We start from the raw sequence: 15,469 nt of genomic DNA on the forward strand, positions 1-15,469 counted from the left end.
TTCTCTCCTCCCACCCCCAAATCACTGCTCAGCAGGATGTGGCCACAAAAAAAGCCCCTGATGGCCACAGAAACACTGCTCTAGCTAATAGGTGCTTAGGATGTTTTTCAAACCTGCTTAGTAAGTTTTTGAGGCTCACTCAAGCTATACAGCTGTAGTAGTACCATTCAAGATCATTTTGGCAATAGGACTTATTCTTTATATCTTCCTGTTTGCAGAACTAACAGAGGCATCCAGTATTGCTTCACGGGCAACATAATCAAACAGGCTCATGTGTTATTCGCTACAATTCTACTAGAGGCTTCACGGAAATCCCATAAGAAGCAGCACCATAACAAGCGAAGTGAAAATAACGGGTAAGTTCGGGAAAATATTTTTTAAATGGCAAAGGACAAACCATATTAAACTCCTCTTTCCATCAGAGCAGTGATAAAGCTGGCAATGCATTTATCCAAATTACCTCACATTGCAAGAGTTTCTTCTTTAGATTTATTTCTCTCCTAAACTTGGGATGAGCCATCTCTTGAAGTGGAATGAGGCTTGTGAGGATCTGTTCCAAAAAAAAAAATATTTTGCGCCATTGAACAAGGTATCTTCTCTTAATATCAGCTTTCTGTTCAACTATTATCATATATAGACATGAAGTTTCATACATTGTGTCCTTGTGACCTCACCTGCATGGAAGTGGCAACACATTGTTACACACAATTTTCTTTGATTAGAAGCCACTTTCCGGAACAGGATTTGATAAACTGAGCTTGCTCTGGGCCAAGATGGCACTTTGCAAACACAGTGATTAGATTCTAAAGGGCCAGTTTCTCAGACCTACATTTAGGTATTTCTATCGTGCTCATCCACATAGTATAACATAGGTGCCTGATAGTTAGCCATACTTAAGTCAATGAGGCTCTGCCCAGGCACACAGGTCTGCTCCCATAGCTGTGATTACAGGACCAGTGCCATACAGTGACACAGAAACTCCAAAAGAACTTGGACCTCTGTCAAGTTGCCGTTTGTTCCTATGTTGTTATAAAAGGAAAACTGATGCTGCACTAGATTCAAGGATTAATGAACTCTTTAATACACAAGAAAATCCTGATCACAGAAGGATCCTGTAAGACTGGCTCTCTATGTTCGTAAACACGCTGGCTGAGTAACAGCGGTCAGGAATGATCCAATTGCATAATCCTTTGTTTGTTCTTACAACCTCCTATAATCAACCTACCCTCTTTGTTTTCCCCTCTGAAATGCTACCGAATATCTTAGATTTCACTACCATGTTGGAACCCAAGCTCTTGTTTAGTAGGGTTCTAAGTATTCAATCACTATATGCCAGCCTCCCTCATTCAGAGAGAGTCTCACACACAAGGAACAGTACAACCAGACTTTTTCAAACATTGGGTCCCCTATTCATTTCCAAAACCCATTAAAAATGGCTGTCCTGGTTTTAAAAAACCTCCATGGATTTATTCCAGGAAACCTCGTGGCCCTTATTTGTCTTTACTTCTTTCTGCTCCTTCCCTCTACTCATTAAGCACTACCTTCTTCTTTGCCCCTTCAAACAATCTCTCCGCTGTTAGTGCAATAGCTTCATTCTCTGCAGCTCCTGTCACCACCTTCCTATATCTCTTCTACTCACATCAACCGTCCATCTTGCCTTACATTTCATATTTAAAAAAAAAAGAAAAAAGTTTCTTCCTTTGCCTATACCTCAATCTCTCTCTTCCTCTGCTGCTACTGATCTCTCTTCATACCTTCATTAGTTACACATGTAAAATAGTTCAGGATACAGTTTGTAACAAGTATGGTGCACAAAGTGAATCTATACAGCACAGCGTAAGGCGTTACCAGGACTCTAGAGATCACAATAGCTCATCCTCAGATTACTGCCTACGTACTGTTTGGAATAAAAAAAATCATTTTTGATTTTTTGAATATTCTATTTGCAACAAATATTCTATTTGCAACAAAAACCAGCAGTGTAATGTAGGGGCCTGAACTACTATACTAGTGAGCATAGTGCTGCCTATTAAAGAACACCACTGCAGTCCCTGGGACTAAACTCACCAGTACTGTAAATGCAATTTTGAGAGCTAGTGTTATTAGAATGTGCTAATCTGTTTTATACAAAGTAAGCTGAATTTTATAGCTACACTGCAATCTCGTTTCCTTATTAATATTTTTAAACACGCCTCGAACACAAAGTTTAAGGACGCTGCTTAAGAATGAGTGTGTCTTTTCTTTCTAGCAAGGCCACACCAGCAGATTTCACTTTGAAGGACTAACCAACTCGATGCGTGTTTAGAGTTCCTAATGTTTTATGGTGTAATGTGGCCTACTGGATAAAGCACTGAATTGGCACTCAAGAGACCTGAGTTCTATTCCTGGCTGCGCTATTGACTTTTGGGTAAGTCCCTTCACCTCTCTATGCATCAGTTCATGTGTTTTTAAAATGGGGACAGTTATACGTACCTATTTTGCAAATTGTTTTGAGATCTACTGATGAAAAATGCTATATGACAGCTACATTTCTTCCATATGTTAGTGCAAACATTCAGAAAGGAAGACATCCCGGTATCTATGTGGTCCATTATGGATCAAATCATCCTTGCCTTACTTGAGTCCTATTCTCGTCATTGGCACTACTTACGTCGTGAATAAAGTAAGGTTAAAAATGGAAAACTGGGGCTGAATGGAATTCATGCCTTCTACAATTTTGTTTCTTGTGCTCTATTTCAGGGGTGCCCAACCTACAGCTTGCGGGCCGTATACAGCCCACCAGAGCATTTCATAAGGCCCGCAGCTTGCTTCACTACAATATACTAGCTGTCGATTCATTAGCTTTTTGTTGTCACGTTTACATCATTGTAGTTTACACAAGGAAGTATCAAAAAATGTGATAAAGAATGGGTTTAATTAAAAAAAAGTGTCACGTTTCATATAAGCGCAAACCTGTAAATAATAACTCTGTTCGCAGCTCAGATATAGGCTAACCAGACCAATACTTCCTTAGTGATTGTTGCTATAAAAATTCAGGAAGACGCCTTTGGACATGAACATATTAGCTATAGCCTATCCCAGATGCAATACGTTTGATGGGCGATGCGAAAATGCCTCCAACAAAAAACAGAACATGGACATTGAATGTTGTTTTTTTCAAGGTAAGTGGACCAATCAATTCTTTTTTGTGCCCTATCAAGACAAATCAGTAGGTCTGATTTGTAAAGAAACAGCTGCAGTATGGAAGGAATATAACATCGAGACACTACGACATGAAACACAAGGAAAGTATGATGACTACAAAGGTGCACACTGAACTGCAAAGATCACGTCTTTGGAAAAAAAAGAAGTTGGAAGTTTACAGCAAATGCTAAGAAGAAAATGCAGCAGTAGTGAAGGCAAGCTACTGTTACGTATTTACTAAGTGTAAATCTTTTTCTGACAGGGAGTTCATAAAAAAGTGTATGAATGTGGTTATGGAGGAAATGTGTCCTGACAAAAGGGAACTTATGGAAGCAGTAAGTCCGTCTCGCCAGATCATTACTTGAAGATGATGATGTTGGTGCAGATTTAAAAGAACAGCTCTGCGATTTTGAGATTTTTTTTCAGTGGCTTTGCATGAAAGCAATGACATTACTGACCGTGCTTAGCTGCTAATTTTCATTCATGGAATAGACGAGGCATTTCAAATCACTGAGGAGCTTGCAGCACTCCAGACGCTTCATGGGAAAACTACAGGTGAAGACTTGTTTTGGAGATTTGCCAACACTATTAGGGAACTCGGTCTGTCTTGGAATCAACATGGTAGACCACAAGACTGGACTGACTGGGCTGCATAAGGAGATTGATTTGTGCAATGCTGAAAGGCCAATGGCGTTGCATGGTATTAATCACCAACCTGCTCTGTCAGGAAAAGTTCTAAACTTGGAAAATGTAATGAAAACTGTGGTGGCCACTGTCAACTTGATCAGGGCACGTAGGTTGAATCACCACTCTTTTCAAGCATTCCTGAAGGAAATTGATTCAGAATAATGAGGTATGTTGGCTTAGTCACAGAAATGTGCTCAAACATTTCTTCACCTTGCAGAATTAAATCAATATGTTCATGAATGAAAAGTTTAAAAATGTACCTAAACACTCAGATCCAATGTGGTTGTAGGGATTTGGCAGTTCTAACAGATTTAACACACCATTTGACCTAGCTCAGATTGAAGTTGCAAGGTAAAGAAAGGCTTGTTTCCCAGTTATACTCAGATGTGAAAGCCTTTCACGCAAAACTGAAACTCTTGTGACAACACTCAGAGAGGGGAACACTATCTCACTTTCCTTCTTGTGAAGAACTCAGGATGAAAATGTCAGTGTTCCGGTTCCATGTGCCCAAATGGTAAAATGACTAGACCTCTTGGATGAGAATTTTGAAGTCAGATTTTCCAAATTCAAGTCATAGGCAATTGACATCTGTCTGTTTGAAAACTGTTTTGTTTCTAACGTGGATAATGTCCTTGTCTCTCTGCAAATGGAATTGACTGAACTGCAGTTTAACTCCTATTTAAAAGACATATTTCACAAAAAGAAACTGGTGGAGTTTTCCTCACTGCTGCCCAATAATCGTTTCCAAAATCTGCGCAAATTTGCTAGATGAATGTGTACAATTTTTGGCAGCACATACATCTGCGAACAAATTTTCTCAGTTATGAAGCAGAATAAGTCTAAGCTGCGGTACCTCCTAACAGATGACCACCTGCATGCTGTATTTCAGATGAGCGTCTCTGACTTTGAGCCAAATTTCAACAAACTGGTTGCTGAGAAACCACCTTAGACTTCTCACTAACTCAGAAAGTGCACTCTTTGTTTGTGATTACGGAGACGGTTATTTGTTCTTTACTGGTTTATTCCTGTTTTCTGTCATCCTGATACACATTTTATTCACTGATTTCTTTGTTTTTTAAATAGACAACACTGTACATAGAAACAACCTGTCTAAATATATGCAAAACAGGCTGAACTTAAAATATAAATCAATACAGGTGACTTTAAATCTTACGAAAATATGTAGAATCTGTTTGATCCACATAAGGTTGTGCTTAGGGTTATGTGGACCTCTCGTGTAGAAAGGTTGGGCACCACTGCTAAATGACCTTGCAATCTCAATGCATTTGGCCCCTTAATCTCCTAATTCAAATAATTTCTGAGGACTCTGACAACAGGCCCACAAGCCGTTAACTGAGCTCTCCATCTCATGATTTTTAAGGAAGAGTGTAAGAAGGAAAAGAAAGTTTTTGATTAGAAAATATATGTAATGCTCTAACCACTTTCTCTTCTGGGTCTCCCAGTGAGTCTTGCCTTATCAGTGTCTGCATTTTAAACTGTAAACTTCTTGGGCATGCATTGTCTGCAAATGTGCCTTTGTACTGTGCCCATCACGAATGCTTAATAATCTCCATTTAGAGTGCTGATTCCAAAGGAAAACTGCTACATTTCTGAAATGAATGGCTATAGTGGAAACATTGCTGAGCAACAATTATTGTCCCTAGGATTAAATACTGATCTCCGTTTTACCTTTGTGTAAATATTCACTTCTCAAAAATAAATCTGGATAACAAAATCTGCTGAGCTGAACGTTGCTTATTATTTGAAACTTCTGATACTCTCCCATCTCTAAATAGCAGAAGTTTATTCAAGTAAAAAAAACCCAAAAACCAGACATACTTGCAGTTGGCAACACACACAGAATGCACATGCAGATCTGCATAAAATCTCCTCTCCAAAAGAAAGTGCCACCTTTGTTGCCCAAGTGCCAAGTAAAATAATAAATTCAGAATCTTTTCAAATGACTGTTTCCAAAGCAGTAGTAAAGAACAAAAAATGGCTGCTGCTTTTAGAGCCCTTTTGCCCCTTCATTCTTAATACCTACCACACAATCTAACTGCAAGCTTGGAGTGTGGGGGAAGAGGAGCTTTTTCCCTAGAAGGCAATAATACAAAGTGTTGACCATAGCACAGAATACACTTTTGAATTAATGGTGCCCCATTGGTATTTCATAATAGAAAAATTAAGGAACAATTTCAGGAAATACAGGGGGGAAAATAAATAATTTCAGGAAAGGCATATTACATGATCATTAAATAGCTATTTGTATATTTACTAGAACATGATTTCTCAAGCCGATGAGAAGCTCATGTTTCCTGTAATAAAGTATTAATTAATTGAACTATACAATCTGATTTCCCAGCACCGGTCTTCTGATTAATTTTCCTCTGTTTTTAATATGCTGTTGAGAAAAGTTTCAGATTTTAAGAGAATCAAAAGCTTTAGAACTGTAACAATTTCTCATCCCAGCATGTATATTTCATGTGCACGGAAACAAAGAAAATTTCTGTTAAAGTTTTTTCTACTTGTTATTTTTTTAAATAATATTCAACATCTTATGCATGCAATCCTGCAGCCTTTCCACCCAGAACTCCCATTGCAAATGGTACTGTTTGTGTGTTTTTCATATTGGGCAGCCAGATGTTATAGTGGTGGCACTGTTTAGAAGTGTATATATACATTACAGCTTTTGGTGAAACCTCATGAGAGAACTTATGCTGCGAGCCCTTTCTCTAGCGAATAGTCTTATTCATGCAAATATTGCTGTTGGGCTCCTTGCATGAGAAAGGATGACACTATGAACATTGGTTTGCAGAGGGGATTAGGAAGTATTACCCTTTTAAAAAACCCCACCTATTTAGAATTAATTGATAGTCCCTACAGAGGTTTGGTTCCACTAAATCACATTTGCTTGCAATGCCAGAATATTTCTGTTACAAATTTCAATGTTCTTAGGATGCAATTGTAGTTGTTCTTAAATTGTGGCTCTATTAAAATCATACCACATTTCCCAGGATACAAGGCCTAATTTTCAGAGCTGCTGAAAATTCAAAATGAAGTCTGATGTAGCTCTGGGTACTAAGCACCTCAGAAGCACAGGCCTGTATTTCTTACATACATTTTGATTCTTTATTTATATCAGAGTCAGGCCTAGAGGCCCCAGCCAAAGTCAGGGCTCTCTTGTGTTTAGGTGCTGTGACAGTCTCTACTTTGATGAGTTTACAGTCTAAACAGGCAAGACAAAGGGTGGAAGAAGGAACTACTGTTATCCCCATTTTACAGATGGGGAAAGAGGCATCATGAGAGAGCCAGCAGCTGGGTTCAAGAGCAGAGTTGGGTGGTGCTCCCTCCCAGCCCCGCCTGGGGGCTGGCCCAGACCTCAGCCACACACCCCTCAATGTGCGTCCATGCCCTTTGGCATGACATCTCATCAAGATTAAGCCACTGCAAATCCAAAATGCTAATATAAGGTTATTAAGGAATCTTTAAAAAAAAAAAAAAAAATGGGAGTCCAGACAAGGAAATTCCATAAGGCTATGTGCTGCAAAGTTTGATACTAATATAATTGTTACACCAGCTCTCTTACAGAACTCAACAATAGCAGAGTGTACACACTATAAGCAAAAGAAGTTGTCAGAATTAAGGCTGTGTCACTTCCTGTATAAGGTAAGCACTGAAAAGTTGTTTGCTTAGTTTTGCAGGACTTTAGCATAATGTTATGTGTTGAATGGGTAATTTTGCTGTGTTCTAAATATGTTGGGAGGGAAAAAGACTCGCAATCCTAGTGCTTCAAGATTAAAGGAATCCCTCTGTGAAATCAAGAAGAGACTCCCTCTTGCACAATTCTCATGTTTTTGCACATCCCTTTGAAGTATACAGCATTTCCCACTATTTGAGGCAGGGTACCTAAGTAACTGAATCATTGGCCTTTTGGGAGATGGGCAATTTTTGGTTCCTAGATTTCATTCAGGGATGTCACAATAACTGCAAGCAACTTAACCACTAGTCCGATTCCTCCAAGCTACAATAGGTTAAATGCCCTAGAGATTGAGTGCCATAAATCTGCAATCAGTTGTGACTGCACATATCTTCCTAATAGTGCACGAGGTTCTGTGAAGTAACTCCCAAACACTTTATCTCCTAAGGGAGACTCTGCTTATTGCAACTTCCAAAATCTTCAAGGCTCCGGTGAGATAAATAGATTTATTATAGAAATTAATGGCTATTTATTCCCCTGCCATCAAAAAATTAGGCCAAAGTTCATAGAATGTGTGTGTACTTTGCAGCTGAACACATACTGTACTTCTATCTTCTGTAGAGTCCACAGTGGAATAGAATCTTACAATACATTTACTGACAATCACTAATTTATGCAGCACTCTATAGAAAATATAATGTGCATTCCTTGCCCCCAAAGAGCTTTCAATCTAAATAAAACATAGGGCAATGGCATACGGCATGGCGCGTCAGTGAAGGTATTAATTATGATAATAGAAATAGGGTTACTTGAAGGGGAGTTTTAAGCAGGGATTTGAAAGTGGGGAGAAAGGACACTTGACCATGAAGTCAAGAACCAGATGGCAGAAGCTAAAGCGCTCAAATGGGATGCCGATGGATGTATAAATGTAAGTCGGCAGTGGGGCTAGCATGGGGAAAGTACTGAAAGAGAATGGGGGAAAGGAGCTGCATGGCGCAACGGGGAAGAGTGTAGGGAATGAGTAGAGGACAAAATGAGAGCTAAGACGTAGCCTGGGACAATATTCAGTAGTAAGGACATTACAGAGGAAGATGAGTTTAAATATTACAAAGTAAGAGACAAAAGCAGCAAAGAGTCTGTGGCACCTTATAGCCTAACAGATGTATTGGAGCATAAACTTTTGTGGGTGAATACCCACTTTGTCAGACGCATGACAGAAGTAAGAGAGAAGCCAAATGGGAGATTCAAGCGGGGAGGGAGGTGAAAGGTTGGACTGGTGAGAGAAACGGATGGATTTTGGTCTGACTTGACTGGAGAGACCCGAGAGGCAGGGAGAGAGGCCAGGTAGGAGAAGGCTACAGTTATGAAAATGACAAGGGCTATTGTTTGAGTGCACCAGCAATTTAAAACAATCTTTAGTTGATTAGCTTATCCTTACCCTGAACTACAAGGGCTGCGTTTAAGGATGTTGTTGTTTTCCTTTGACCCTTGGGCTGCATTATGTGCATCTCTGTAATAGAACCTGCAGCTGCAGACACTGAGGGCATGGATGTGAGTGACATTTACTCACAAAAATAATCCCAACAACTTCAGTGGGATTACTCATGTGAATGAAGTTGGTGATGTGCATGTATTTGTAGGTTCTGACAAACGACCTTGCTAGAAGGCTAGCAGAAAGGGTGGCAAGTTGTTCTCACATCAGATAAGGACCAGAAAGAAAGGGTCTCTATTATCATGCATGAGCCTAACTTTCTGAAAAATTCTCATTTACAACTAAAGTTGTCCAAGCTTCACCTCAGGCAAGAGGTAGCTGGGGCAGGGCAGTAAGAGGAAGTAAGCAAAATGGTCTTGAAGTGAAGGCACTGAACTGAGACTCAGAAGATATGGGTTCAGTTGCTGGCTTTGCCATAGACTTTGTGTATTTTGGGTAAGTCACTTGGTGTCTCTTTTCTTCAGCTCCCCGTCTGTAAAGTGGAAATATAACTTCCCTTCTCTCACCTTTTGTCTATCTTTTGTAAGCTTTTAGGGGCAAAGACTGTTGCTTACTACGTATCATTACTGTACCTAGCACAGTATGCCCTGATCTCAGTTGGAGCTTCTGGACATTGTCAATTCTGATAATCTCATCTATTTTTGACCCCGATGAAGATGTGGAAGAGAATGTACTTTTCTACTGTAAGAAAACATCAAGAAGCTACTTTTTGGCTTACATGTACTAGGTGGCAGTTACCACCTGAAATGCTCATGTTGACTATCCCTTAGCAGGGTCTAAATGCCAAACTCTTCTCACAGTATGAATGGAAATGCTGTAGCCTCATTGATTCTACACAGGGTGGCTTGCCTCTTTAAAGGCTGGAGGTCTGGAATCAGCCAGCCTTGGCCTCTTACTCCTGCCTGTCACACCTGAGATGAGGAGTGGGGTCTAACTATTAGAACCAGCTGAGCATTTAGGAGCTGATTCCCCAATGAAGAGCAACAGAAAGCTACAGAGTGAGAAATGCTTAAGGAGACTAACCACCACTATGAAGTGGGAGTGAAATACACCTCTACCCCGATATAACGCAACCCAATATAACACGAATTCAGATATAACGCGGGAAGGCAGCGCTCCAGGGGGATGGTGCTGCACACTCCAGCGGATCAAAGCAAGTTCGATATAACGCAGTTTCACCTATAATGCAGTAAGATTTTTTGGCTCCCAAGGACAGCGTTATATCGGGGTAGAGGTGTACTATAGAAACTGCTAGGAATGAACAGAACACAGTAGCAAACCTTGAATCTTCAGGGCAAAGTTTTCAAGCAGGAAAGGCCTAGGAGTATGGTCTTGAGGGGGATTCTGAGAACTTAATTTTGGGAACTGTTTTATGTTAATAATTTTAGCTCTGAGCTGGGGTGTTGATGACTCAGAGATAAGTTTGTGCTGATAATCTGAGTTCAGGGGCCCTGAATTAAAGACAAGAGAAACGGAGGCAGGGGCCTGCAAAGCAACCTCAGACCATGACAGGAACAGGGGGAACTTGGGAGGCAGCCAGTCGGTTCACATGTGTTCTGGCAAATTAAGGGATGGGGATTGTTGTTCTGAGAGAATTAATATAAGGGATGAGTTAATGCAGTCTACATCATTCCCCACCCCCTTTTTTTTTATTACACCATATTTTTGCAACCATGACAACTGGACCCTTGATAAGCTGCCAACCCAATGCACTAATCAAGCAGTTCAGACCCCTTTGCAAAAGCAGAAGGGCTCTGGTGTTCTCCCATAGCACAAACTGGCTCTCTTGTGCTCTCTCCCAAAACATATCCTCAAAGCAGGGGATCCAACCCCATCCCCCAAAGTCAGACTCCAGTGCGTGTGTAACTTTTGGTCTGCTCTGCATCAGGAAAAATCCCTTCTACCCTAGGGACATCTGTTCCAAACCCCCCAGAGTGAACACACACACACTGGAATAGTACAGTGAATATAGGAAAGGGAAATATTTATTCACAGAGGGATGAATGGAGGAAAATAACAGGGGGAAAGACATGGAGAGCGGTAAAACAGAATTGCATTCAACACAAGGCCCTGCACAGGCCCAGTGGTAGCACAGTCTGAAAGGACAGACACTGAGCAATACATCTGCACTCAGAGTTTGGGAGTCCTGGCAAAGTTCCAGTCCCGTGGTGAGTCTTGAGTGCTCCTGGTCGTCTTCGGCGCTAGTGAACTTTCCCCAACAAACCCCTCCGGGGCCCTCTTCTGCCGCTCTTGCAAAGCCACACAGAGCGACCCCCTCCCCACTTAACTAGCTAACTGCCTTCCTCCTTATCCCCAGTGCAAGGCCACAAGCTCCAGTACTCACAGCCCCATGCAGCTCTGGCAGCAGTGATACCGGGTCCAGCTCCGGCCTGTCTTCGGGTGATTCCTCCCTGGCCCAGTGCTCCCCCTGGCTCCTGTCCTGGGGTGTCCGGTCGCTGCTCTGTCCCTCGCAGACTCCGGGCAGCTTCTCGGCTGCTGCTTTCTGTGAGGGCCCCTCTGGCTGCAGCCCTTCTGTCTGGAGCTCCAGACACACACCCTGTCGCTCTTCCCCCACCCCCCTGCACTTCCTCCTTCAGGCACAATCAGCACTCCCCCCCCTCAGGGCAAAGATTTAAAGGGCCATGCTCTCTAAATCCCAAAGGGGTTACACGCAGGTGGTGTGTACTGGAGCCTCAATCTCTATCCACCTCACACAAGGCCTTGGTGCCCATAAAAAAAACACACTGGAGGGAATAGGCACAGAGAAAAGCCCCCCTCCAATCTACACAACCACTGAGAGGCTGGGGACAGAGCCCACTCTGAACAGACACACTGAGGGGGGGCAGGGATGGCCAGGGACAGAGCCCCCTTCACAAAAACACTGAGGGGGGCAGGTTAGGAGCAGAGCACACCCCACAGAACGGGGGTGGGGGGAGGCAAAGCCCCCTCCCCAACCCAACCAGTGGGGGGAGGAGGAGAGGGAGGAACAAAGGCCCCTCCCCCACCCACAGCTGCAGGAAACGGAGGGAACCAAAGCTCCCCCAAATAGCCAGCAGTGGGGGGGAGACAGCAGCCTCCTCAACTAACAGCCGGGGGGAACAGCCCCCCGCTCGCTCTCTCTCTCACACAGAACGGTCCCCACCCCCGTATAATGGCTCTGGAACCCTTGCCATGGGGCAACGCACACCTCAGCCTTGGGGCCAGGGCCGGCTTTAGGCCAATTCAATCAATTCCCCTGAATCGGGTCCCACCCCTAAGAGGGCCCCGCGCCCAAGCCCCGGTACAGCGTACCGGGAAGAGCCGGTGTGCTGGACCCGGGTGGCCCGGCTTCCCCACACCCCCTGCCCTGTCTCCAGCCAACCCCTGCTGCATGGCCCTGCCCAAAGCCAGCCAGCCCCACACACACCCCTGCCCGCACCAGCCTTGCACCCTCTGCCCTGCCTGTAGCCAGGCCCACGCCCCCTGCCCTGTCTCCAGCCAACCCCTGCCACACCCCCCTGCTGCCCATCGGGGATGGAGGTGAACGTGGTAGCACATGCCAGACAGGTTTGCAAGGCACATGCTATAATTAATGTAACCAGTGCAGGGTGTAATAAGTAGGGATGGGTTAATAAATCTACAGCAATATACTAGTACAGCTGTTCACATTTTAATCCTTGCTAGCAAACAAATGCTGAAAAATTCAGCCCTGGTAGTGTGGCTGCAATAGTGCAATGCCGTAACCTTATCATTGTCAATAATAATTAAACCCTGAACTGATAAGCCCAATGGAGTGGCTTTAATGGTGTATGCAGAAATGTTACAATCATTAATAATCAACTGGTAAAATGATAACCCCAATAGCAGCTGTAATAGTGCATGCAATCGTGTTATAATCATTAATAGTCAAATGCTGCTAGAATGATAAACCTAATAGCAGCTGTAATAGTGCATGCAATAATGTGAAAATCATCATTAATAATCAAACACTGGAACAATAAACCCAGTAGTATGGCAGTAATGTTATAATTAATAATCAAACCCTAGAATAATAAACCCAGTAGCAGCTGTAATAGTGCATGCAAAAATGTTATAATCATTACTAATCAAATGCTAGAATGATAAACCCAATAGCAGCTGTAATAGTGCATGCGATAATATGAAAATCATCATCAATAATCAAATGCTGGAACAGTAAACCCAATAGTATGACAGTAAGGTGTGCAGTAAACTTATCGTCCTTGATAATCAAACAGTAGAGCCAATAGAGGGGCTGTAATTGTGCACTCCATAATGCTGTAATCATAATTAATAATTAAAGGCTAGAACGATAAAACCAATAGAGCAGCTGTAATTGTGCCTGCAGTGATGTAATAATCAGTCTGATTAATCAAATGCTAGAACAATATTTCCAATCACTAGAGCCCTGCGCAGATACAAAATTTGTATCCACAGACATGGTCCGCAGATGTAAAACAGATATCTGCAGATTTGCAGGGCTCTACCAGTCACACACCTCAGTCCTTAGGCTCCTCCCTATGCTCGCTGCCTTGACAGTATAACCCAATTTCTTTTTTTATTTCCTAGTGGTCAGCCAAAAACATTACTTGCTGTAATTACAGCTGCTCTTTCTACCTGCTCTCAGAAAAGGTGGCAGTACAGAGCAGTGGCTCTCAACCTTTTCAGACTACTGTACCTCTTTCAGGAGTGTGATTTGTCTTGTGTACCCCCAAGTTTCACCTCACTTAAAAACTACTTGCTTATAAAATCAGATAAAAATACAGAAGTGTCACAGCACACTGAAAAATTGCCTACTTTTTCATTTTTATCATATAATTATAAAATAAATCCATTGGAATATAAATATTGGACTTACATTTCAGTGTATAGTATATAGAGCAGTATAAACAAGTCATTGTCCATATGAAATTGTTGTTTGTACTGTCTTTGCTAGTACTTTTTATGTAGCCCATTGTAAAACCAGGCAAATATCTAGATGAGTCAATGTACTCCCTAGAAGACCTCTGCATACCCCCAGTATGTGTAACCCTGGTTGAGAACCACTGGTATAGAGCATTGAGTGACTGCAAAAAAAGTGATTGCTATGTCAGCACAGTAGAGGAAGTGGGTAACCATGCTCAATAGCTGTTTTTAATAGGGTTTTCAGGTGTCCAGCAGTGGTTTTCGACCAGAATGGCTAGTCAAAAAGGGACCCGGCCTCCCAAAGTCCGGTCGGTGGCACATCAGGGCCAAGGCAGGCTTCCTGTGGCTCCCAGAAGAGGCAATATGTCCTGTGGCTCCAAGGTGCAGGGGCATCCAGGGGGCTCCACGTGCTGCCCCTGGCTCCGCAGCTCCCATTGGCTGGGAGGCTGGGAACTGCAGCCAGTGAGAGCTGCGGGGGCGGCACGTAGAGCCGTCTGGTTGCACCTCTGCTTAGCAGCCGCCCAGAGGCATATGCTGCCACTTCCGGAAGCCGCCTGAGGTAAGCGCTGCCTAGACACCGCACCACGCACCCTAACTCCCAGCCCTGAGCCCCCTCCTGCACCCAAACTCCCTCCCAGAGCCTGCACCCCCTCCCACACTCCAGAGCCCCCTTCTGCACCCTAAATGCCTCATCCCTGGCCCCACATAAGAGCCCGCCCCCGCATCCCTCTCCCCCCCCACCCCACCCCCCGTCCCCCGCATCCCAATGCATGGCCTTAGCCCGGAGCCCAATCCCACACTCCAAACCCCTTATTTCTGGCCCCAGCACAGAGCCCATACCCCCTCCCACACCTCAGCCTGGAGCCCCCTCCCACACTCTGAACCCCCCAGCCTCATCCCGGAGCTCTCACCCCCTCCTGCACTCCAACCCCATGCCCCAACCTGGTGAAAATGACTGAAGGTGAGGGAGAGCGAGCGACGGAGGAAGGGGAGATGAAGTGAGGGTGCGGGGCCTCGGGGCAGGGAGTGGGGCAACGGTGTTCGGTTTTCTGCGATTAGAAAGTTGGCAACCCTAGTTTTGAAGCTGATGTAGAAGGCTTTATTAAGAGCAGACATTCCTGCATGTATACATATAACTCCACACCACTTAGTCAGAAGCTGTAAGCTCCTGGGCAATCAGTAATGATTTCTGTCAGGGGTACAAAACTGGCAGCCAGGTTGAGCACTGATCAGATCCAGCCCAGCTTGCATGGAGAAGATAGGAGCTGCCAGAGGTAACCCAGACTAATTTGAGAATTGGATCTCAATACAGTTTCCTGTAATTTTACAAATTAGTTGGACATTATTGGTCTGCAGCAGTTATATGTTAAGGTGTCTTTATTGGCCTTAATCCCAAGAAGGAAAATAAGTATTTTTTTATATAGCTGTGGATTATAGTTAAGGGGATAGGGAAGTTTGCTACTTGCCTAAAAGGCTGCTACCTTATTCTGGTTATTCCAAGAAGTACG

At 43.3% G+C, this 15,469-nt stretch overlaps 1 protein-coding gene and 2 long non-coding RNA genes across 6 annotated transcripts in view; 2 read left to right on the plus strand and 1 right to left on the minus strand.

Moving 5' to 3' along the window:
- LOC117884737 overlaps positions 1 to 6,087 on the plus strand; it is a 12,351-nt gene extending 6,264 nt beyond the window's left edge. For both annotated transcript variants that reach the window (XR_004647653.1, XR_004647652.1), the window contains exons 2-3: positions 219 to 356; positions 2,249 to 6,087. This is a non-coding gene — a long non-coding RNA (uncharacterized LOC117884737). The remainder of the gene's footprint in view (positions 1 to 218; positions 357 to 2,248) is intronic.
- Positions 1 to 11,627, minus strand: part of LOC117884735 (tip elongation aberrant protein 3-like) — a 27,127-nt gene extending 15,500 nt beyond the window's left edge. Inside the window, exons 1-2 of one of the 2 annotated variants that reach the window (XM_034785423.1) lie at positions 11,404 to 11,627; positions 461 to 550 (exon numbers count right to left, since the gene is read on the minus strand). The gene's annotated coding sequence lies outside the window, so the exon portion shown is untranslated. The remainder of the gene's footprint in view (positions 1 to 460; positions 551 to 11,403) is intronic. The other variant, XM_034785424.1, reaches the window with a different exon arrangement.
- Positions 7,382 to 15,469, plus strand: part of LOC117884736 — a 22,759-nt gene continuing 14,671 nt past the window's right edge. For both annotated transcript variants that reach the window (XR_004647651.1, XR_004647650.1), the window contains exon 1: positions 7,382 to 7,536. This is a non-coding gene — a long non-coding RNA (uncharacterized LOC117884736). The remainder of the gene's footprint in view (positions 7,537 to 15,469) is intronic.

The sequence above is a fragment of the Trachemys scripta genome, chromosome 11 (genome assembly GCF_013100865.1).
Source record: "Trachemys scripta elegans isolate TJP31775 chromosome 11, CAS_Tse_1.0, whole genome shotgun sequence".
NCBI classification, from domain to species: Eukaryota; Metazoa; Chordata; order Testudines; family Emydidae; genus Trachemys; species Trachemys scripta.